The 24,988-nt window shown below is 38.6% G+C and overlaps 1 protein-coding gene across 5 annotated transcripts in view; it reads left to right on the forward strand.

The window, feature by feature from the left end:
* The window catches only part of EYA1 (EYA transcriptional coactivator and phosphatase 1), a 349,308-nt gene that overhangs the window by 13,239 nt on the left and 311,081 nt on the right, over positions 1-24,988 (forward strand). The gene's annotated exons all lie outside the window — the stretch shown is intronic.

Raw genomic sequence — 24,988 nt, forward strand, 5'->3', positions numbered from 1 at the left:
GATTTTAATAACAAAGGGTCAAGTGCTATCAGAGTGCTTCTGCAGTCAGACTGTATGCAATTACAGGGTGTATTTTATGGATCTCCTAAGTCATCTTGTGAGGTAATTCACATAAAGCACTTCCAGTTCATTCCGTAAGGTGTAGTTTTTAACTTAAACAGGCAAAGGACCCTTGACCCGTTGAGCTTGTTTGTCCTTTTAAACTCCTGTAATGGGCCTGGTGTATTTGATTTTATTACGATGTTAAAAATATTTTTGAAGTGCATATGAACTATATGGAAAACTTAACTCGCTGAAACTACTTACTGTGCTCGTTTTTGTAACTTTTCTCCTTAACGTTGATGTAAATTGGTATGTGGGAGAATAACTAGGAAATTTAACAGTATCTGCAAATTCCGATAATTTTTTTTTTTTTTTTTGGATATTTTGTATTACACAAATCTAATTTAAGAATTAAGGGACACCTGGATGGCTCAGTCAGTTGAGTGACTGACTCTTGGTTTCAGCTCAGGTCATGATCATGGGGTTGTGGGATTGAGCCCTTTGTCGGGCTCCAAGCTGAGCATAGAGACTGCTTAAGATTCTCTTTCTCTCTCTCTCTCCCTTCTGTCCCTCTCTCCTGCTCATGCTGTCTCTCTCTCTCTCTCTCTCTCTCTCTCTCTCAAATAAAAATAAATAAAAAGAATTAAGAAATTAAGATCTGAGACTAAAATTTAAACAATAGGTAAAAAATACAATGATTAGGGGTGCCTGGGTGGCTCAGTTGGTTAAGCGTCCGACTCTTGATTTCAACTCAGGTCATGATCTCACGGTTAGTGGGTTGGAGCCACATGGTTTGTGGGTTCTGACAGAGCAAAGCCTGCTTGGATTCTCTCCATCTCTCTCTGCCCCTCTCTTGCTCACTCTCTCTCTCCCTCAGAAATAAATAAATAAACATTTTAAAAAAGATACAATAATTAAAAATATTTTTGTGTATTATAACAGTCGTGTTTATGGGGCAATCTCATTACATATCTTTTTGAGGTTTTTTCTTTTTGCTATGTAAGAGTGAAGCAGTTTCACTCTTTTGTTAAAATTTTTTTTTTTAACATTTATTCATTTTTGAGAGACAGAGAGAGACAGTGTGTGAGTTGGGGAGGGAAAGAGAGCGAGGGAGACACAGAATCTGGAGCAGGCTCCAGGCTCCAAACTGTCAGCATAGAGCCCGAAGCTGGGCTCAAACTCACGGACCGGACCGGGAGATCATGACCTGAGCTGAAGTCAGATGCTTAACCAACGGAGTCACCAGGCGCCCCATGTTCCTTCTTTCTTTTATTGTTAGGCTTATGAGATTCATCAGCGTCATTGCATTGAATCAGTATTTTGTTGTCATTGTTGAGTAGTATCTCACAGTCCACATTCTTTTTATAAAATACTAAATATATTTTATGCATTTCTCTGGGAACTTCAATTTCTACACCTATAAAATGAAGAGACTGAACTTCATTTAACCCAGTGTCTTTTTCAGCTTTATTTTTGTAATTCTTACTTTCTTCTCTGTAGCTCTTTGCTCACAGAATTACCTCCACTAATGACCTCTTCTAATAAGACTTCATACTTGTTTCCCTAATCAGATTTCTTATAGGAGTAGGAGTTTTAGTTTCCTCAGGAGAGAAATGGTATTTTTTTTTTCTTAATGAAAAAGCTTCTTGCGAGGTTTTAGCATAATATTATGAATCTCTATTGCCTTTGTAAACAGTGATTCTCAGGTCCCGATGGTTCCTTCTCTACTCCCTGGATAAAAAGATATGTGACTAGGTGGGAAAAGAGACAGCGAAGCCTTCTCCCCTCTTCCTTTAAGCCCTGGCATCTCGGCTGGGCAGGAGGCTCATAAGAGCCCCACCAGTGTTCTTTTAGTTCCTTGACAGCTGTGAGCCCAGAGGGTCTCCGTGTGGGAGAAACTGAAAAGAAATCCTCTGGCCCTCAGTGGTCAGTGAAGTGGGAATGGTCTTAATCTTGGTGCTGTTCTGCACTGTGAGATTTGAAACTCAGTTTTGAGGTGACCTGTGACACTTTGAGGGAGGGAAAATGATGATTTGAACATTAAAAAATATCATATTCCTATAATTTAGCGTCTTGACCCCAGAGGTGCTTTGCAAATGCAATGATCAAGTGACAAGGGACCATGGGCAGAGGTCCAGGAGCTTCTCATTTTGGTCCTCAGTCGACATAGCACTGGGCAAAAATGTTAAATCGTAAATTCCACTTGTCGTATTCTGAAATGTTCTGCATGTGTGCTTTCTACCTCTGGAAAGAAGTAGCTCATGTGATTTTATAAGCTTTATCCACTCTTCAGTTTGCCTCGCGAGGACAGAAAGGAGAGGAAGAGGTATATAGAGCTTTCCATCATGGTTCTGACTACTCCTCTGTCACCTCTTGTGGAGTCCTCATTCGGGGAGCAGAGCTCCACTGTCCCTCAGGAGAGCCACGATGGATCCTCTCTGAGGTGAAACACCTCTGAAACAAACATCAAAGAGCCAAGCAATGGCTGTGTCTTTCTGTTTCTTTGGTGTATGAGGATTTCTAGAAGGAAATCATGTCAAGATACGAAAAGCATCTACTAGCTCTTTGGGAAAAAAAAGCAAATTAAAAAATAAATCACTGTATTTTTCTTAGAAGCTATGAGGTCAGCAGTTAAAAACCCACCATGCAATCACCTGACCCTTGTATGTGAGTTAGGTAGACAGTCTGGTATCTTGAAAACCACATTTTACGTCTGGAGTCAGAAGACTTTGTATGACCTGGGGCAGATTTCCTAGCCTCAGTCTCTTCAGCAGTAAAACAGAGATGATCATATTTAACTACTGTTTAAAACAGCAATTTTGTAGGTAAGTAGGATCATGTATTTTCAAGTTTTTTAAAAACTGAGACGTGTGATATAATTATAATGCACTTTTATGGGAACTATCTCTAGAAAAACATAGTAACAGATAAAAAAATTATCTGGCCACCTGCAAGTTTACAATAAAATTTCAAAAACGCAACCATCATTGGTGCCTGGGTGGCTCTGTCGGTTTAGTCAGTCTGACTCTTGATTTTCAGCTCAGGTCATGATCTCACAGTTGGCGAGTTCGAGCCCTACATTGGCTCTGAGCTGACAGTGCGAAGCCTGCTGGAGATTCTCTCCCTCTCCCTCTCTCTCTGCCCCTCCCCTGCTCGCTCGCTCTCTCAAAATAAATAAATAAACTTAAAAAAATAAAAATGCAACCATGATACCAATGCCAGTTATAAGCACTAACGCTACATTTGTTTGGTCACGTGTTGTCAGCTGTGCGGGGAATCAGGTCTCCTGAGACTCTTCTAGAGAAATATTTTGTTAGAAATACTAGATTGCTAACTTGCTTTCATTATACAAATTTCAAATGATGACATTCTAAAGCTTTTTGGAATAAAAATATTTGAAGGCCCCATTGTATTTTTGTAACTATGCCTCTCATGTCTTAACTTATGGCAAATTTGAAATGCTAACTCCAGCTGTTGCTGAGATGCTGGATTTTACAAGAAAACCATTAAATAAAATATGTGTGTACCTTAGTCCTGTACTTGAAAATTCTAAAGATAAAAAGTGACTTTTAACCAAATTGGAAAAATGAAATATTTATTTTATTAGCAGAGAAGTACACCGTTGAGTAGAAGTTACTGAAAATAGTTATACAATACATGGGAATAAAACAAACTAACTGGGAAATTGCACATTAAATCAGGATTTCATTTATTCAGCTTCCCCATGAATGAGATGTTTTATAAGTGAAATTGTTGAGTGACTGAAATTTAAAATAGATAGAACTCAGTGGTTTTCAATTTCTTTCTTTCTTTTTTTTTTTTTTTAAGCAAGAGCATCTTATCAGAAGCCTATATTTGTTTCTTCAGGCTGCTGTAACAAACTGCCATAAAGTGAGTGGCATGAAATGACAGCAATGTATTGTCTTATGCTTCTGGAGGCCAGAAGTACAAAATCAAGGTGACTGAAGCCCATCAGGTACTTCTCCCTTGCTTCTTTGTTGCTTCTGGAGGTCTGCTGACACTCCTTGGCACTCCGTGGCTTACGGCTGTGGCACCCTGACCTCCCTCACATCATCACGTGGCATGCACCCTTTTTGGTGTCCGTGTCTCTTCTTCTCTTGTTATAAGCACAGTAATTACCTTGGAGCCCAATCAAATCATCTTAACTCGATAACATTTGCAAAGACCCTATTCCAGATAAGGTCACATTCACAGGTGTGGGGAAGCAGGAGTTTTAACATACCTTTTTTGGGGGGGAGGGAGCAATTTAACACAAAACCAAGCCCAATAAAAATGTGAGGCCTAAAATTAAACCTTTTCTAGTTGCCTACCCATCCCTCCTCTCATCTCGGCGTAACTTTGGTTTATTTGGTTGCACGTCATGGGGGTCACCATGAGCTGGCTTAAGCAAACAAAAGGGAAGTCTGCAAAAAAGAAGGAAACCAAGGAATCCAGGCAGTTTTCTTCCTGCTTTTCTCTGCACATGTCCTCCAGGCCCTTCTCTGATTGTGGGCTGGCTTTCTCTACTCCCCTTGTACGTCTCTGGCTTGCTGGGCCATCCGCTGTGCAGAAGCAGAGGTTTCGATTGGTCCTGCATGGGGCATGATTCTGTGGTTGATGGAGCAGGGAGCTGCAGCAGAAACATGGCAATTCCCAGAGGAGGGGCTGGGCAGACCACTCAGTAGGTGCTCCCTATGGCCCTTCGGGAAACCTCCTCAGAGGCACCAGTTTGAAACCACGGTTCTAGTCTTAACCTCAACATCTTATAGATGGGGAGATATAGCCCTTGATGTGCCATCACCTACATTCTGACCATTTGGATGGAAATCTCTAAGAGTGAATAATTCTTTCCTGATGAATAAAGGTTCTTTTTACAACTATCAGCTCTAAGCTGCGTCCGTAACATACTAGTTTTTCTTCTCTCCCTTGACCCTTCTGAGAGCAGTGATGCTTTCCATTTTCAGTAGTAGAGCTTAGAGCTGGGGCAAAAGTGGTTGTGATGCGTGCACAGCGAATAGATCCTAACCTGGAAATGGGAAGGCAATTAGGCAGAGTGAAGAAAACCCTGATGTGGAATCAGAATACCTGTTTTGGAGTCACAGCTCAAATACGGGGCCTTGGGAAAATTATTTCAGCTTCTCAGTCGCAATTTTGGGTTTAGCCCAGAGATAATAAGGTCTATACTGCTGGGTCTCTGTGATGAAGAAATGAGATTACTTGTGCCACAGCACTGTGTAAACTGTAAACCTATATGCATAGCTACTAGTTCCAAGCCCTTGGGGGCACCTTTCCCAAAGGCAGGACATTTTGAGTCACATATCCCTGCTTCGGTCTTTGCTCTGTACTGGGGCAAGTTTTGAACCCTCTCTCAGCCTTGGTTCTTCCTCGTTTGTAAAGGGATAGTAATACCTTCCTGGTATGGTTGTGCGGTTAGAAATAACGTCTGAAGGACATCGAGTGAGTAAGATCAGTTTCTGGAGGCTGACTCCCAGGGTTCAGGAGTGAGCTTTCTTGCTTCATGAACCGAGCCTTCTTGCTTCTACACTGCTCCGTAGAAGGTAATAACATGTCACAGGGTTGGTGTGCAGAGTGAACGAGATAGACAGTTTCTGTGACAGTACTTAGAATGGTGCCTGGCTTACAATATAATACCATGTCGGTGTTTTCGGGTGTCACGAATTTTATTTCCAACATGCCAGGTACACATGGGGTGAGCGCTTACACCACACAAGTTGTTATTTAATTGACATGGATTTGATTGGGGGAAGATGAGGTCCTACCTCCTAGTTTAATTATAATGGACACACATTCACAGGGTTAAGATGAGGTTATGCCTCGGGATGTCAGACCATGCTGGAAGGAATTAGGCACACTTTCCCCTTTGCACAGGCACGGCTGGTTTGGGCACATTATAGAGACCAGGTTGGAATGTGATCTGAGAGTTTGGAAGAGACTGGCCGTTAGCGTTCAGATTGGGCACCAGGTTACCAGCTGGGTATTTTAGGTGAAGAATAAAACCTAGACAGGAAAATTGCTCCAGAGCCAGGACAGTGACTTGTTTATATTTCTAGGGCCAACCACAAGGTCAAGCCCTTTACATGCACTCAGTAAACGTTTGTTTATCTGAGCTGGCTGGCAGCTTGTGTCCTGGTATAGCTCACTTGGTCCACAGGTACCAAACAGATGGAGCGTGACAAAGATGAAAATTGCTTGTGGCTGATGCTGGGAAGAAAGGAGAGAGGGCATCTAACCGGTCAGACTCACTGCCTCCGATCTGCCTCTGTCCTCTTACTAACTGTGGTTTCGGATCCAGATGTATATGAGCATCAGCAACGATACTATGTACGTCTCTCTCTTTCCAAGTAAAAGTACAGACTTTGGGACTTGGGTTTTTCCTGTGTGGTTTTGTTTGTTTGTTTGTTTGTTTTTTGGGTGTTTTTTTAAAAATGTTTTTGGAGGCAAGAAGGGCAGCTTAAACAATTAAAGGAAAAAAGAAAACCTCCTGGTTTACATCTCAGCTAGGGGATGACAGTAATCACCCCGAGTGTGGGCTAGAATAGGCAAACCATTTCAATATAGTAATCATATACTAAACTTTCTCTGTGAAAGACCAGACGGTAAGTATTTTGGGCTCTGCAGGTGAGAAGGTCTCACGTCTACAGTTGTGGCATGGAAGCATAGGAAATGCAGAACAGGGCCACAGGCTGATGTCAGTGCCGAAGAGAGACGGAGGCTCCCGCCATCGTTCTCTTGTTAGCACTTGCAGGGACGTCTACAATTGTGCCTCCACCCTTTTTCAAGACCTTTCATTTTGCTCCTCTCAGGCTAGCTCCGCCATCTTGGACGTGACTGCTTCTCTTCCTCTGGCCTCATTGTTTTCACTTATAAAATGAGGGATGGAAAAGAAGGTCTCTTTTGGTTCTAACAAAGAATGATTCTATTAGTGTTCATATTTTACTGGATAATCAAAGTTAGTAAAGTTTAGGCATCACAAAATAAGTATGCGTGATGGTCGCCAAGGCATGGGACAAAGGACCCATTGCTTTTTGCTACCTCACCAAGTACTCCGTTTGACGATCGCATTGCGTAGTTAGTTCCCACTTCTAAGGCCTCTTTTTTTTTTTTTCTCCTTTTGCAACCTCTTCATCCCTCAGTCAATGAATACTATTTGTAGAGCCCATAGTATCTCCTTATACTGGCACTAATATCATGATAAGGGTTCTTCACTGCCCATATTGCTGTATAATTTTGTTTATATGTAGTATCATATGCAAGTGCTCCTATGATTAATTTTAAAAAGTGCTTGGAATATAAATAAAGACGCACTTCTGCATCTTGTATCCCACTCCTGAATGTGTTTGTAGTGATTTTAAAATACGTGTACAAATTCTTTGATATGCTTCCCTTTGTAACATAAAGCCTCTTGATGATAACCCCTCCCTTTGGGTATGGTCTGGACTTAGTGACTCACTTCTAGTAAGCAGAAAAGTTAGCCCAAGTGGTATGACACTGTGGATACTAGGTCATAAAAATCAATATGGCTTCCTCCTTGCTTTCTCTCGAATCACTCACTGGAGGGAAAGCCTGTTGCCATGTTGTGAGGACAATGAGGCAGCCTTGTGGAGAGGACCATGTGGCCAAGAACTAAAACCTCCTTCTTTTCCTTCCATGTGATGGAGCCTTCTTGGAAGTAGATTCACTGGCTTGAATCCAGCCATTAGGTGATGCAGCCCCAGCAAACAGCCTACGTGCCTTGTCATGAGAGCCCCTCATATCCAGCAACACTTAGATACCCTGCTCCCAGATTTCTGACTCTCAAAAATTGTGTGAGATAATAAATGTCTGTTATTTTAAGATGCTAAGTTTTGGGGTAATTTGTTACACAGCAATAGATAATAAATACAGTGATCCCATCCACCCATTTTTTTGCATTAAAATGATCTTTACTCCATATTTTTGAATGGAAGTAAAGCTTGATAATATAACTATAGAAATAAAATATTGTATTGGTTATAGATGATATATTTATATAATACATATAGTTATATAAAAAGAATTAATATAACTCTTATTTTACCTATTGTGTTCACATGGAATCAATCATAGGGTTTTGTTTTGTTTTGTTTTGTTTTGTTTGTTTTTTCCCCTTCGCCTGCTGGGTACATTCAGATCTCAATTTATCTTTATCTGCTCCCCCCAAACAGAACTTTTTCTCCTTGACACAATAAATGCTTCGAACTGCTCATTAGTGTGTATTTTATTCTATGTTATAGTGTCCACACATGTATTCAAATCTGCTTGCCTTCTAGCCGGTGAGCTGTTCGAGGGCAGACAACAGAGGAGAGGAATAATTACTGTCCCTTTGACAATCAGACCTCTGTTTTGTACATTGTAGATGCAAAACAATGTTGTGGTTGATGCAGTGAATGAATGAATAAGCACAATTGCCTGGAGCGGAGATTTTGTAAACAGAGAGACATCTTCACAAGTGCTTGGCAGCTTTTGCTTCACATGGCTCCTGGAAACCAAGCACCTCTGGAAACAGACCAGAATTCAGCTCACAGCTTTTCCTGCTCTGCCAGGTTTCACGAAGGTAGAGGCACACGGAAAACAAACACCACTGCTGTGAAATGCATTAATTAGACCTCCGTTACAGGGAATTTCTGATAATTTGAGCAGAGAATGAGGTTCATTCTTACATATGTCCTTTTATGAAAATAGGATTACGAAAGAAAAGAAAGATACAGGCTAGTTTTACCTATGTAGATGCGTACGGAAAAATAGGTGGGCAAAACAGGCTGATAGTCCTATACCAAAAATTTCATGAGCTTTTGCAAATAAATCTTGTTCATTTGAGAAATTTTCCAAAGTGTTCTACTAGGTTAAACTAGATCAATTAATGTTTGTATTTCACAGGAATTCTTGAGATTTCTGTAAGAGGTCTCCCAAATTCAAACTGAACGTAAATCAGACTAAGATCGTCTTGTTTCTAGAATTTTGATTTGTGTGACCCTGTGGACATATACAACTATCTCACATCCATACAGCAGTAACTGAACTTGGGCTCTTACCAGTTGAAGTCAGGGGAGACCCGTGAGGATACAGAAGTGGGAGCGTGGGCTTGGCAGGTCACTGAAGGCTTGAGTCCTAACTCCATCGCCGGCCCCAGGGTGTGCAAATGTCTGTTCATCTCTGAGCCAGGGTCTTCATTTCTTAAAATGAGGATAATAGTTTAGTTCTGTGTATCTCAGAATTGTTGGAAGGATCAAAAGGAGAACATGAGTACATTTATTAAGCAAGATAGCAATATACATACGCATGTATGTGTTTGTCAAGAGCACATCTTAAAAAACAACAAATGCGTGTTTCTTCTAGGTGGTATTCAGACGCAAATTTCTGTGTCCTCTTTAACAATGTCCCTTCTTTTCGCAAGGGAAAGGAAAAAAAGAAAAGTTTAAATTACTGATTTCATTAATTTTTTTAATTTTGAAATGATGTGCAAAATGTGAGGGGATGCAAAGGATAATTGGTACTGGTCTGTGCAGATATTGAAATGAATGACTGTGTGCTCACTAATTCTTGTTTTTGTTTAACTCGTGTCTAAACTCATGTTCCTTTTAGGGATCCCAGGATTTAAGGTAACTTGATAGCTAGAAATTCTCAGATTTTTTATTCTATCAAAAATCATTTGGCAAGGTACATAGTACATGCCGATCTCGGTCTTTACTGAGCCTTTTGTATTTCTTTCAAAGTATTTACAGCCCTCTTGGGTGTTTTTCAAGAGTAAAATGTTGTGCTTTGAATAACCAGCTATTAACTTTAACCCCAGTCGTGTATTACAAGGATAAAAATAAATGCTAGGTTTTTTTATTATGTAAAAATAGTATCCAAAAAGAAATGCTAGATTATTTATTATTGAAATGATCTATTATTTAAAGGTCCATTTGTAATTTCCATTTACAAAAAGAAAAAAAAGTTTCTTGGCATAAGGCAATGACCAAATACACATTTTACTTCTTTTGCAGTCAGTGCTCAGATCAGTGATTTTTAGTGATTTGTCCATTCAACTTTCTGTGTAACACTTAAAAACATACATTTGTTATCTGGCTTCATCTGGTAAACTGGGAGGGTTAACTTTAATTTTTTTAATGTTTATTTATTTTTGAGAGAGAGAGAAAGGCAGAGTATGAGCATGGAAGGGGCAGAGGGAGGGAAACACAGAATCTGAAGCAGGCTCCAGGCTCCAAGCTGTCAGCACAGAGCCCCATGAGGGGCTCGAACTCACAAACCACGAGATCGTGACCTGAGTCTAAGTCAGATGCTTAACCGACTGAGCCATCCAGGTGCCCTGGGGTTAACTTTAAACATGGGTTAAAAAATACTTTGTGTATTTTTGGGTGTATGAAGTTATCTAACCTGAAAAATGTTTATAATTGGCTAAGTATGCCTGAATTTAACCACTTGTGTCCTCGAAATTGGTGGTGAAACAGAACCCAAACAACTTAAAACAATTTCATCCATAAAGCTGACTCGTTAAAGTTCATTTGTTAAGTTCAGCTTAGACATTAGAATGACTTATTTGCTCAGGTTCCAAATTGTTTGGGAAGCAAATATACTTGTCATTTACTATGGACTAATGAAATCAGATCTATATTTTAACTTAATCATTAGCATTTTATCTTTTAAAAAATGGTTGTCTTTCTGTTTGCGTAGGATAATTTTTTAAGTGCAGTGACTGATTCCAATCAAAATCAATAAACTCCTTACTGATACATTTGAAATTTAAACTGTGAGTCCGCCTGCCATCTTAAAACAATATAGGCAACAGATATTTTCAAATGAACCATGTGATCTATTTATAGCAATGAATGAGGACTAATTCACAGAACTATCAGCAATGACAGCAGGAGGAATAATGCACTAATTCACACAAGTGAGTTATGAGATTGTATGGTGAATTTCTCATCACTGGGAGCATTAGAGTCCTTTGAAAGTTGCGTGAACTTCTTGGACAAAAGTGATCTACTGGAATGTAAATGAAGTTAGTGGCTTTTACCTACACTGCCAATAAGAATTGAATAGATTTTGATATTACTTTGGAAGATCAGGCCCCACAATCTTAGGATGTTCTTACCTACCTTAAAAAATGAGAGAAGATAGTATAATATTAAAGACATTTGTAAAAGTAAAAATAAGGTCTATAATCCTATAATTTAAGGAAAAGTTCTAAGACGGTAAGTGCATTTTGCGAAAAAAGACGAAAGAAAAATATAGCGTGTATTAAATTAGTCAAGATATTGTTCCAAGAGTCCCTTTATGTTGTGCCAAAGAAGGCGTTTATATTGATAGCTAAATTCTCCATACGTTGTGTATTTTTAAGTCATTAGACCAGGAATGGTTCTTCAATATGTCAAGGTACAGGAAAACATGAAATAGGCTTATTTTCTTAGGAGATATCAGCTGGATGTATGTCCTTGGAGATGTTTGGTGTCTGGGCGTCACAACTGTGATGAAATAACATTTATTAGGCACTCACTATTCGGCCGAGGCTGTTCTAAGCACTCATGACTACTACTTGATAGTGTGCTGCAGGCTCCTGCATGGGAGTAAGGTGGAACTGAATTACCTCTAAAATCCCTACCACTGCTGAGATTTAGTGAATCCATGATTTATTACCCAGTGCTTAATGAAAGAGAGGAAGCAAGGCTGTAAGGATCAAGGTGGTTTTTCCATATTCAAGGAAGCAAAATGCATAATGCTCTCTGTGTTCCTTTGGGGTTAGCATATAATTTTGAAGAAAACTTGCTATATTTTTTCCAGAAAGGTTCACACAAAGCACATACAGATTAGACATACTGCTGATATTTCTAGCCATTTTTCAAGCCCCTTGTGAGCCCCCAAATATAGTAATCAAGCCCCTTTTTTCTTTCTAACATCTAACAAAATTACTTATAGACCCGTGATTAAGTAATATAAGCTGTAGCCTGTTACAAATTTACTCAGGATAATAATCTGTTCCTTTTCTTTCCTTCCCACCCCCCCCCCCCATTTCTCTTATTCTCTCCTTTCTTTTTAACAGAAGTTCAGATTAGGAGTTATAAATTTGAGCTTAAAATGGGAAATCTAGGTAATTACTTGTTGAATACGTCATAAAAACCCTTGACAATATGTGCAGCCTTGAGAGAAAACAGGGGCTTTGCTTGTGAAAGGTTTAGAAAAAAACAAAGCAATTTATCTAACTTTTCTTTGCAGTTAGGGAGAAAAATTAGTATGTTACATTTTGATGGTTTAAAAAAAAATATGCTGAGACCTTGTTTCCACCATTTAAGGTTTTACAGAAATCAAGGAATTCTGCAATGATTTCTCCGGGTAATAGATGCCTGCTTTTCCATGCTTACTGCATTCACAAATCTCTACAGGCAACCTATAGATGAATCTTCATTTTACCTTGGAATTTTTAAATTTCTCTTGTTTCTCTACATGTATGTGAATCGCTTCCCATGAGTAGTTTCACATTTTGAAAAATATTGGTCTGTATTTTCAGCTAAATTAGAATAAAACTCACAAACACAATCATCTTAATTCCATGTTACTGAAATGTAAGAGCAGTATTAAGCACAAATTTGGATATGACTGAGATCATCATTTCTGTAGTTTTTTTTTTCCTCATTATTTGTTAGTGCTGTTTCCATCTATTATTAATTACACTGTATATATTCTTTTTGATTCAACTCCAAGTAATGCTGGCTTAATTTGAGTTAGAAAAGAAAGATATTTTTAAAAAGAGGGGACTCAGGTATAGGATTAGGGGGATAGTTAATCTGTGTCCCATCTTGTGACAAATAATTTTTTTTTTAAATGCTTGCAAGTTTAGTTACATGTGGAGATTCACGGAATCTTGGGAACAAGAATATATTGGCAACTACCTACAAAGACCCTTACCTGCATTTGCTTGTGTAAGTTTTAGAATGACATGCGTTTTTAAAGACATTTTAAAAAAAATTCTTGAAGATACGATCCTTTGGGTTCATTTGTTTTTAGTGTAGATACTTTGGGATCTAAAAAACATCCCCAGCTTCAGTCTTGATTTCTAACCTTCATTACCTCTTTGATAGAATTAGCACAAATGGGGAGCTAGATTCCGCTCACTCAAACTGAGCTCTGGCCTGGGGGTGTGGAGGTAGGGAGAGGAAGTGTTCATCTCTTTCTCAGAGGTGTGGTTCTGTTTACTTTGGAAAGAAAAGATACAAGTATCTCCTAAAGTGGATTAGACATGGCAAGACAAGATGATACATTTGCACTATAAACTCTCAAGCAGCTGTGTGAATGCCTGATGTGTGAAATTTCTTACCTTCTTAAAAATCTTGATAGAGTTGTAGCTAAGCTCTTAACAGTCAAAAACAAACTGCCAATGAAGTTTATTTTCTTTTTTGCTGAGTTTTCTGGACCATTGTTCCGCTTGAGGGGCCCTGTTTGTTAGTTTTGGCTCAGAGACTTCTCTTCCTTCAGGATAAGCTCTCCTTAGGCACTTGTACAAGTCGGACTCAGGGGCTGCCTGACAGTTTATTCACAGCCCGGGCTAAAGCATAATTCAACTGCGTGACTTCCTGTCTCAGAGGAGGGGGTGGCCGACTTTGGGGTTTGGATTTGTAATGTAAATATATAGTTGATTTTGCGGAAAACTGGGACATTTTTGTTTGTTCTCCTAAAAGATTCCTGCCCACAGTTTTATTTTAAAGTTGGCGTTTAGCCTTTTTCGCTGTGGCTTGGATACTGATCTGATTTTCTGCTTTCATGGCCCTTTTGTAAAAAAAAAAATGTAAAGTATTTAATTCAACATTAACTGTGCTTACAAGCTACATAGCAGAATAAAATCACATTACCAACATTTGTAGTATTAGATTTTATCACCATTTATTTCTTCTAGCCTGTCCAGGGATTTCTTCATGTTCAGTAGAACTAATTTGCAGTCAGACACTGAGGTCTTCTAGAAGGCCAGCAGGCTCCAGAAATTAATTTATCCAAATAACCGATCCCTCCTAGGCCAACCATAGAGGGACACCAAAATGGCCTAAGAAGGCATAGCCTCCTTTTGAAGTCTGGAATGTTTTGACTGACTTGAGACAGGCGGCTGGAATGAAAGGGTAATTTTCAGTGACCCAGGGGATTTTTTTTTTTTTTTTGCCATTTTCAAATATTAGGTAAAACAAAGAGAAATTGCCTGCTCTAATTTAGAAAGACTTAGTAATCAGGAAGGCAACCAGACTGAGCATAAAGTTCCGAGGTATATAGCAGAAGCTTATTTACTCAGCTAGATTGCCCGCAAAAATCAAAATTATTATACCCTGACAAAAATCTCAGAGGGGATAATATCTGTATTTTCCTCACCTATACCTGCACTATTTTCTTCATATTTGAAAGAAGAGAAAGTTAATTGCTGTGATGTGTTGCCATCTAAAAACATTGCTACGGTTTTCATCTTAATTTTATTAAACAAACAAGGTTATCATTTAAAATTGCCGACTCTGCTAAATTAGTTTCCTAGAAACGCTGGGTAGGTATTTGTCTAATTTTCAAACAACTAATAGATTTGGAGGCCATTAGTTCTTTAAAGCAGACTGTCATATGAGCTGAAGTGTGGGACGAGCCAGGTGTAACAAATGTCAGAGGAACAAATCAAAGTCATTTTGAGATTTCTTCCTTATACTGTAGATATTCATTGTCACAGAAAAAAAAAAATACCCTTCCCGTTTTCAGTGAAGAAAGGGAATTAAAGATAGGAATTGGTAACCAAATAACTGCACATTAAAGATAGGAAATGCTTCCTTTTAAGCAACATGTTCCCTATCACCTACGGTGCAATCATGCTCCTATAGTATTAATTAGGGCAAAAAAAAAAAAAAAAAAGAAAAGGACTGAGTGATACCTGTAAATTTAAAGTTCTAGATATTGGATGTCGACTGACTTTATGAACTTAGGCTTTGTTTTGCAGACTTTGAGAACTGCAGTTATTTATGTGCTCACGAGGCCACAAGTGTGCCTATCCTGTTTCTCCCAGTGGGCCATTCTTTAATTGGTGAGCTATGTCCTGCATTAATTTGGAGAGAGCAGAAGTTGTAATTTTATTTATCTTGACTCGTTTTCAATTTGTTTGCTTGTTTCACATTGGGTGGATTGGTATTTTGTATTTTTATTATTGAAGTTGTCAATCCTTTCTTCTCTGAGTTCCATCTTTTTGTATCAGTTTTCCATTTAATCAGCTGTGCTTGCAAAGCCAAAGTACACGGTTAAGTATGAGAAATACCTCCGAAGGTAGAGTGTTCTAATGGGAGGCATCATGCATGTTATTCTCAGGTGCTTCCGAGAGAAACCAGTGTTGCCATTCTCCTTTGTGTCATCTCTAAGTTTTCCTTGTAGGTATTGAAATTCTGAATGAAAAAAATGTCAGCTCTTAAACAGGTTGTGGGAAATAACCTTGGGAAAAGAAGGAATGTGAGAAGTTTAAGTAATGGTTCACTGGGGCCGGCAATGTTGATGGCTTTAGGAGGGAGGGTGAGTTGAGCTATCTTTGGTAATAAGAGCTACGACTGTATGGAAGTCCAGAGCAGATTTGAGAAGTGGGCGTAACTGAAAGTGTAGGGGGACGTTTGGGACATAACAGTGGCTTATGCCAGTGGACTGCGAAGAAGAACATCTTCGGGCTTATAACTAGCCATGGGAAGAAAATAGGATTTCTAATTTTTAATTTCATCCTTTTAAAAACCATGTATTTTGTGTAGATTTTATATGCAATATTTTTAGTAAAGCACTATTTGTATATAATGTATAGATACATGTGTGCTCACTTTTTTTTATTGATGAGGAATTAATGTTTAAAAAACATTTAGAAGTGGTTAGTTGATTTTTCAAAAAATTTTTTACTGTTTATTTATTTTTTAGAGAGAGGGAGCAAGTAGAGAAGGGGCAGAGAGGGAGACACAGAATCCGAACAGGCTCCAGCCTCTGAGCTGTCAGCACAGAGCCCGACGTGGGGCTCGAACTCACGAACTGTGAGATCATGACCTGAGCCTAAATTGGATGCTTAACTGAGCGTCCTGCCATCTAGGCACCCCTAAATGTGGTTAGTTTTGACAATAGTTAGCTTTATATGCTTTATCCTGAATATTGCCCGTTAGGAATCAGCACTTGTATATGTTGATCAGGAATCTAAGAATAGTTGACCCTTGAACAGCGTGGGTATGAAGTGCATTTTGGATAAGCACAGTACTATAAATGTATTTCATCTTTTTTAGGATCTCATTTTTATTTTATTATTTTTAAAATTTTATTTGAGAGAGAGCAAGTGGGGGAGGGGCAGAGAGAGAGGGGAAGAGAGAGAATCTGAAGCAGGCTTGGCTGCCAGCTCAGAGACTGATGTGGGGGTGGGGCCCAAACTCACAAACCATGAGATCATGACCTGAGCTGAAACCAAGAGTCAGACACTTAACTGAGCCACTCGTGAGCCCCTCATCTTCCTTATGGTTTTCTTAATAACATTTTCTTCTCTCTGGCTTACTTTATTGTAAGAATATAGTATATAACATATGACATATAAAAATGTGTGTTAATCAAAGGTATGTTATCCGTAAAGCATCCAGTCAGCAGTAGGCTATTAGTAATTAAGTTCTGGGAAGTCAAAAGTCACACATGGATTTTCAACTTTGTGGAAGGTTGGCACCCTTAAACCCTGCTTTGTCCAAGGGTCAACAATAATGGAAATATGGAATTTCGCACCATGATTGACAAATGCATATATATTTTTTCTTTTTGGAGACATGTATTGTGTATTTTTCTCGATGTGTGAACAATATATCTCAATGGGACTTGGCCATATTTTGTCTTTAAAGCCCGTATTAGTTTTTTGCCTAAATCACTGTAATGTAAATGTATTACATATACTACCTTGTGTTTACAGATAGTAATGAGGGAACTTGGGTAAGAGTTGGCTCATTTTTCTTTGAAATTAGGTTAATGAACTTTATATAATAACTTTTCTTTTCTCAATATTCATTGTTTGATCATTTCTTTGTTTGGAATTACTGTAAATTTGACCTCTGGATGAATAGCACTACAGTTACTTGGTAATAAAGACTTAGTGATGACAGAGTGGTTTTTTACTAAATAGTCAAAGGATTTTCATGCAGGAGAAGACTTCATCTTAATATGTTTAACTACAAATGGTGGAGGCTAATGAGTTCATTTGGGGGCATTTTGACTCTGAGAGGTTTTGGAAATATACAGGTAATTTCCATAGTCTGTAAAAAATCTGGATATGGACTTCTGGAGTGGAGTGGCCTAAAAGTGTAGATTTGGGATCCATCAACAAGTACATGATACTGAAGCCAATATATGAGGTAACCCAGGAACAGTGTGTTGAGGGAGAAAAGGACCAAACAAGAGACGATTTAGGGGGCTGTCAGAGCCAGGGAGAAGATGAAGGGCCAACTATGAGGTCTGAGGTATCGTTGGAGAGTAGCTGGACCCGAAGACAGTGAGACAGCTCCCAGAAGGGGAATGGCCAGTGGCGCCAGGTTCCTTTGAGAGATAAAGTCAGGCAAGTACTGAATATAATGGGCAGGACACCATTAATCCTAGCAGTTAGAGTGGGATAGTGTAAGGTGGAATCTAGATTACTTGTGTTGATAAGTGAATGGGAACTGAGGTACAGGGGTTACAGTAGGGAGATTCAGCTACCCTTTTTAGAAGTTTGGCCGAGAAAAGAGTTATGGCCATAGGTAGAAGGAGATGAAGGACTGATGGAAGATGTTTAGAGGAGAAGGTGTTCATGCAGAAGGAGTCCAAGGAAAGCCTGCCCTTCGTCCTCTGATGCTAAACTACTTCTAATGTCACTGTGTCTCATGTGCATCATCTCTTCAGAGAGCCCAACTTTATAGGAAATGGGACCACTAATAAAGCTATAGCTATGGGAAATAGCTATAATAAAGCTAGATTTTGGCAATAGAATATTCATATTTGCATGGTGGCAAATAACCATTTATGTGTTATTGGCTGAGGATCCACTTGTACTAACTCTCCTGGTTCTAAAAGCTACACCTTGCTTCCTGGCTTCACGTTTTCTGTCCTTGTTTCTCTGCCTGGCAAGAGCCTCTTCCTCCTCCTGTTTTGAAGTCAGAGGCCAACCCTATCTGAAGTCTACTCTGGCAACTTCAGCTAGTCCTTTCTCTTCCATGATCCTTTAAGAGCTCTACTGTGACCCCTTAATAAGTTGATTTACAACTAGCTATTTACACATCTCTCTTGCAATGAACTGTGACTTCTCAGAGGAGCACCCTGTCCTGTCTCTTGATCACTAGCCCATCATGTTGCCTGGCCCTTAATGGCTCCTCAGTCAATATTGCTGGAATGAATGAACGAACAAAGGAGGACTTGAGAAAAGACAGTGTAAGCATTAGGAGAGGGCCAAAACACTGCCTTTGTGACTATAATAAGTTATTTCTATTCATTATACTCATCTATGTGTAACTGGCTAAAGGCCAACTTGATCTCCAAAGAGGGGATAATTATTACAGTTAATTGAGATTATATTTACACATCATGATCCCTGTTTATTAAAAATAGGAACATACTTCGGTTGTTAATCTCATCCTTTCGAAACGTATATATTTGTGTAGGATTCATATTGTAGTTAATAAGTCAACGTAGAGATAGGCTCAGTTTAGTATATTCATTATTTGTCAAACAAGAGAAAATAAATGAGGATTTCACAAGGAAGTTTGAATTGCAAAATGTCTTGTTGGGAGTATTTAGAGGATACGATTATAGTTTTAATAGAGGCTATAACGTTCAATGGACTATTGTCGAAACACTTTGTTTTTAATTCTTTTCTGTACAATAGTGGCTCCCGTTGCCTAAAAGTCTTCAGAATAAGTGGAATGCAAATTAGTGTAAAAAAAGACTTGGGTTGAGAAATGTTTTACGTAATTTTCTATGTTTTTCATCGTTTATTCCAACAATACTAGATTTGGCACTTTTCTGTCATGGTAATGCCCTGGTATGAACTGTATCAGCAGTAAAAATGTGCTACTACATAATGAATTAGCTTTTTCTTTTGATGTTGTTCAGATTCAACTTGATTTTGAGCTTGTGGTTAACTGCATACTTTTAGAGAGCCAGGAACTGAGCACTTTATTTATTATAAAAGGATAATGAGATTAATCTCTTTTAGAGTGAAAAAATTGGGAAGCAGAGGACTGGAGGGGGAGAGCATGACTCTGAAGTCATGTGACTTGGGTCCTCATCGGGACGTTGTCACTGGCTGGCTGTGTGAGCCGTATCAAGTTACTTATTTGGCCTTCCTCATCGAAAAAATGAGCTACTGAAAGGTCACGGAGTTGCAAGAAACACATTAAACAGTGTTTGACATATGGTAACTACTCAGCTAGCGTTCCTCTCTCTTTCTTCCAAGATGGTTTTGCTCTGCTTTCTTTTGCAATTAAATTTATGTAACTCATCGTCCTTTCTTTTTTACCTCACCACCAGGAAGGGAGATCAGAGGCAAGTTTAATGCTAATTATTGGGAATTGTCTCATTCCAGATCTTAGTATAGTTCTCCACTTTTTGTCTTTACTAATTTTTATGTTGTTTTAAGTTTTCTTAAAAGGTTGTGCAATTTTACACAAATAGTACATTGACAGTAAAACTTCAAGTGATACCATAAATTGTTGAAAACTAAAGCTAAAGAAAACCACCTCAAATCCTATTATTGAGAAATAACCATTGATAATATTAGATATATATCATTCCAGACTTCTTGATGCCTATGTGCAAATTAAAAATGATTTTGTAAAACTTGGATCAGTCTATTTAATTCTGTTTGATTTCAAACGAAGAAAAAAACCGAAGTAAGCTAGAGAAAGGCTGAATTCCAGGAAGCTGTTATTTTTTACAAATAATATCAATTTCAAAAAGACAATCTCAAATTGAGAAAAAGATGAATATAAAAGTCTCACGGGTTATTTTTTAACTATATGTACCCATTTTGGATAGGCCATTGACTTTTCACCCTAAAACCTGATGAAATTAGCCCACTTCTCACTTCCTCTTTCTTGACAGTTTGTGTTAGATACTCTTTCAACATTGTCAAGGTTTATGACATTCTTTTATGAAAATTCGAATAGTTGTTTAATCTGAAGTACTAAATGCTCTTTACTAATTCAGTGAATCCAGTGTCATCAGCCATGCTCTTTTGGTTTGTTTGTTTTGAAACTTTTAGTAATTTCTCAAGAGTAGCTCATACAGTGCTCTCCCTGATTTTGTGAAAGTTTGATAACATCTGTATTGCCTTCATACTTAAAAGGCAACTTCGAAGAGTGTGAGATTACTGGGTCTCATTTTTTGTGCCTGTAACTTTTAGACATCAGACTACTGTCTTCTGTTACTGCATGCTACTGTGAATGATGCTATTGACTTGATTTTTCACGCTTATGCAGCGTTACATTCTTCTCTCCTTGAATATTCTTATGATCTTTCTTTGTCCTTGAGGTTTAGTAATAACATGCTTGGGAATTGATTTTTCTGTATCACAATTTTTCCTCTTTTGGTGGCATATAGTGTGCCTTTTAAAAGTTATCTGTGGGGAGCCTGGGTGGCTCAGTTGGATAAGTGTCCGACTTGAGCTCAGGTCATGATCTCACGGCTCGTGAGTTCAAGCCACGCGTCAGGCTCTGTGCTGTCAGTTCAGAGCCTGGAGCCTGCTTCAGATTCTGTGTCTCCTCTCTCTCTCTGCCCCTCCCCCATTCACGCTCTGTCTCTGTCTCTCAAAAAATGAATAAAAGTTAAAAAAAAAATTTTTTTTGAAACAGTTATCTATGGGGCACCTGAGTGGCTCAGTCAGTTAAGCATTGAAATTTAGCTCAGGTCGTGATCTCGTGGTTCATGAGTTTGAGCCTTGCGTTGGGGTCTGTGCTGACAGCTCAAAGCCTAGAGCCTGCTTCACATTCTGTATCTCCCTCTGTCTCTGCCCCCACCCCACTTACGCTCTGTCTCTCTGTCTCTCTCTCAAAAATAAATAAAAATTAAAAAAAATTTTAAAACAAGTAAAATGGTTATTTACTAGAAAAACTTTATGCACGTTATGTAGGATTGGTGTCCCCTTTTCATTGAAAAGTTCAAATATAAATTTCAAGAGATATTTGTTTCATTATATTTTAAATTTTGGTCTGTTTCATTTGCTGAATTAATTCCTTCTGGATACTGACTGTGCATATGTGAGATGTGTTGTATCTGTTCTTCAGATATTTTCTATAAAATCCATTTTTAATTCTTTTGCATGTTGTTTTCAGTGATTTTCGTTAGCTTCTCTTTGGTATCCCTGATTGTTCAATTCATATTTACTTTATCTATTGTTGCTTCTATTGTAGCTTTTATCTTTGTAAAGAAACACTCCTAGTTTTTATTTCTTTATTTTTTCCGTTTTTTTTTAATGTTTGTTTGTTTATTTATTTTTGAGAGACAGAGTGATACAGAGCATGAGCAGGGGAGGATCAGAGAGAGAGGGAGACACAGAATCTTAAGCAGGCTCCAGGCTCTGAGCTGTCAGCACAGAGCCTGATGCAGGGCTTGAACCCATGAACCTCAAGATGATGACCTGAGCCGAAGTCAGACACTTACCCAACTGAGCCACTGAGCCCCACCGCCCCCCCCCCATTTCTCTTTCTTTCAGGAGTTCTGCTTGCTCACTTTCTATTGTCCCTTGTTTTATATTGTCTCTTTACGTTTTCTTGTTTTTTTCTTTAAGAAATCATAAGGTACATAAATTATTTAAAACTTCTTTTTCTGGGGTGCCTGGGTGACTTAGCTGGTTAAGCATCTGACTCTTGGTTTCAGCTCAGGTCGTGATCTCACGGTTCGTGGGTTCAAGCCCCACATCAGGCTCTGTGCTGGCAGCACAGTCTGCTTGGGATTCTCTGTCCCTCCCCCGCCCCCTGCCCCACCCCTTCCCTACTCAATGCTCTCTCTCACTCCAAAATAAATAGGGGCGCCTGGGTGACCCAGTTAATCATCAGACTTCGGCTCAGGTCATGATCTCACAGTTCACAGCTTTGAACCACACATCGGGCTTTGTACTGACAGCTCGGAGCCTAGAGCCTGCTTTGGATTCTGTGTCTCCCTCCCTGTCTGCCTCTCCCCGCTCGCACTGTGTGTCTTTCTCTTAAAAATCCATAAGCATTAAAAAAAATGAAAAGAAATAAATAAATAAACATTAAAAAACCCACTTCTTTTTCTATACTCTTTTTTCAATCTCCCTGCCTAATATCTCTTGTGATGTATAGAGCTCTGGGCTATTAGGTAGGTACCTTTCTGAAATTTTGTATTGAACTACGGTGAGCCTAGAAGACATGATCACTCATGAAGCCACTCTGAAGAAGTAATAGGGAAGCTAGTAATTTCCTCTAATAGGTCAGGGTTGGAATTCTGTAAAATACAATCTCTTGCATTTTTCAGGAATGCTTAGAATTTATGTAGCACTTTCCAGATTGGGAGGTGCTTTCATATGTATTACTTGATTATGACAACAAAAGATGAATACAGGAGATACTTCCTGCTTTTTATTCTGGAGGGGACTGGATTTCAAAGAGTATGTGAATCTTGGTCAGGGTCACCAGCCTAGTGAACCAAGCTCAGGGCAAGATACACAACTACTGAATCCCTGCCTCTGATTTCTAATTTGGTGGTGTTTTCTCCCTCTTCCTTTGCTCTTTGTATTGGTGGGAAGAAGACCCTTAAGATTGTTGCATTAATTGGGTAACTTCCCCCAATTTTTTATATAATCTTGAGAGCTGGCTTATTAAATAACAAAAACAGCAGTGGCAGCATGTTTTAAACAATAGCATAGAGCATGAAATTTACAGGCAGTCTAATGGCCTCATGAGTGGACCACCACCTCTCTTTTCCATGTGCACCCTTGATTCTAACCATGCACTTTGGGGCTGAGGCACCATTAATGCTCTTACATATGCTGTCTACTCTGCATTGACTCCTGTAAATCTCTTTCTGGAGTTCATTTCAACTCAACAAAACAGAACAAAAAAGGAGCGCCTGGATGGTTCAGTCAGTTAAGAAGACTTTTCTCTCCTTTTCACATATTTACTTTTAAAAATAATTAACTAATTAAGTAATTAATTTAAAGATTTTATTTTTAAGTAATCTCTCCACCCAATGTGGGGTTCAAACTTAGAGTCACACGCTCTACTGACTGAGTCAGCCAGGTGCCCCCCATTTTTTTTAATTTTAAGTTTTTAAATTGAGATATAATCGGCATATAACATTGTATTAGTTTTAGGCATACAAGGAAATTGGGTAAGTTTTTTCCCTCACAGATTAAAATTCTGTCCATCTTTCATGTCCAATTCAAAACTCTTCATTAATCAGCTTTGGCCACGATGATGCTGCATAACAAACTCCACATCTCCACAGCGTGTGGTAGCAGATACGTATTCTCGTTCTTGGATGTGCAGGTTGACGTTGGTTCGGCTGATCGAGGCTGGGCACTTCTGCTTCAGGCAGGGGATCAGCTGGATTTGCTTCTGGCTTTGAGATGGTTCAGATCTTCTCCATGTGCTTCATCATGCTGGGTCTAGAAACTGCCCGAGAGCAGCACAAATGTAAAAGCAAGCATGCTTAACGCCTCTACTCGTGTCACATCTTGCCAGTATCCTGTTGGCCAAAAAGAGTCACATAGACAGGCCTAACATTACTAAATATATTTTATTATATATTAAAGTAACAAAGAATTTGGGGGGGGAGGGAAAAATAGAATATAATTATACAACAACAATCCAAAATACCTTACCATCTTATCTACAGTGCTCTCAGCAAGAAACACTGTTTTTTGGTTCTGAATTCTCATGGCATTCCATTGGTGCATAGCATTTTTTCTTTGTATTATTAAAGCAGTAGCTATTTAAGGCAGAAATGACACATTAAGAGACAAGACAATGAGTTCTCCAATGGAGCAGATTCAAGTGTAATAAAAATGCTATTCATTTAAACCTTCTCTAAGTATATTCTTGAGGTAAAAAGACATTCTGTCTGTGTACAATTATAATGTATTTGTAGATGTATCCTTATGGAAACATGTAGAGATGTTTTCTTTTTATATTCTATTACTTATATTGGCTGAGAGACTCTTTGAGCTTTATATGTAAGCTCCTGGAGGTCAAAATGCATTGGAGTTCACTCAGAAAGGAGCATGTATTATCCAGTGCCAAAGAATTAGTTTTCTCTGTTTAGAATATTCCCTTCTAAACAGGTAATTAAGATATTTCAGGAATATTTAATTTTTCCTAGTTAAGCATACTTTCTGAAATAGCCTATTAGGCAGAAAGCAGGCTATTTTTGTATGACGGTAGTTTCTAAAGTAAATAATTTATTGCATGAATTATAAAGAGTTGACCTTATGTGAAGGGATAATGGCATTGAAGAAAGATTTGTTTTATTTTTTTTCTTTTTTAAAATAAAATATGCATGACGCTGTGTGATTTAAGCTACTTCCAGAAAAAAAGTGATATATTGCTTCAAGAAGCCAAATGAAATAAACTGTTATGAGAAATATAGTACATTAATATTTTTCTGGCCACCTTGGTTAGTGTAGTAGAATAACGGTGACAAAATGTATTTTTTTTTTTTTTTGGATAACCCGAAACACTGCCCTTTTGAAAAATCAGTTTGTTCTGGTGAGTTCTATAGGCTTATAAGTTGTCACTGAAGACCTGAGGGAGAGTGTGGGTAGAAAGTTCTGTATAATGGAGAAAAATGGGAATTCAAAGAAAGGAAAATGCCAAAGGTGAAGTGCAGAGCAGATGGTCAGTGGAAAACCGGTCACTGCCCTGGAACGGTGAAGTACCACTGCTATGAGGATGGTTCGTTAGGCAGAGCATCGCACTTG

Source organism: Acinonyx jubatus, chromosome F2 (genome assembly GCF_027475565.1).
Source record: "Acinonyx jubatus isolate Ajub_Pintada_27869175 chromosome F2, VMU_Ajub_asm_v1.0, whole genome shotgun sequence".
Classification (NCBI taxonomy): domain Eukaryota; kingdom Metazoa; phylum Chordata; class Mammalia; order Carnivora; family Felidae; genus Acinonyx; species Acinonyx jubatus.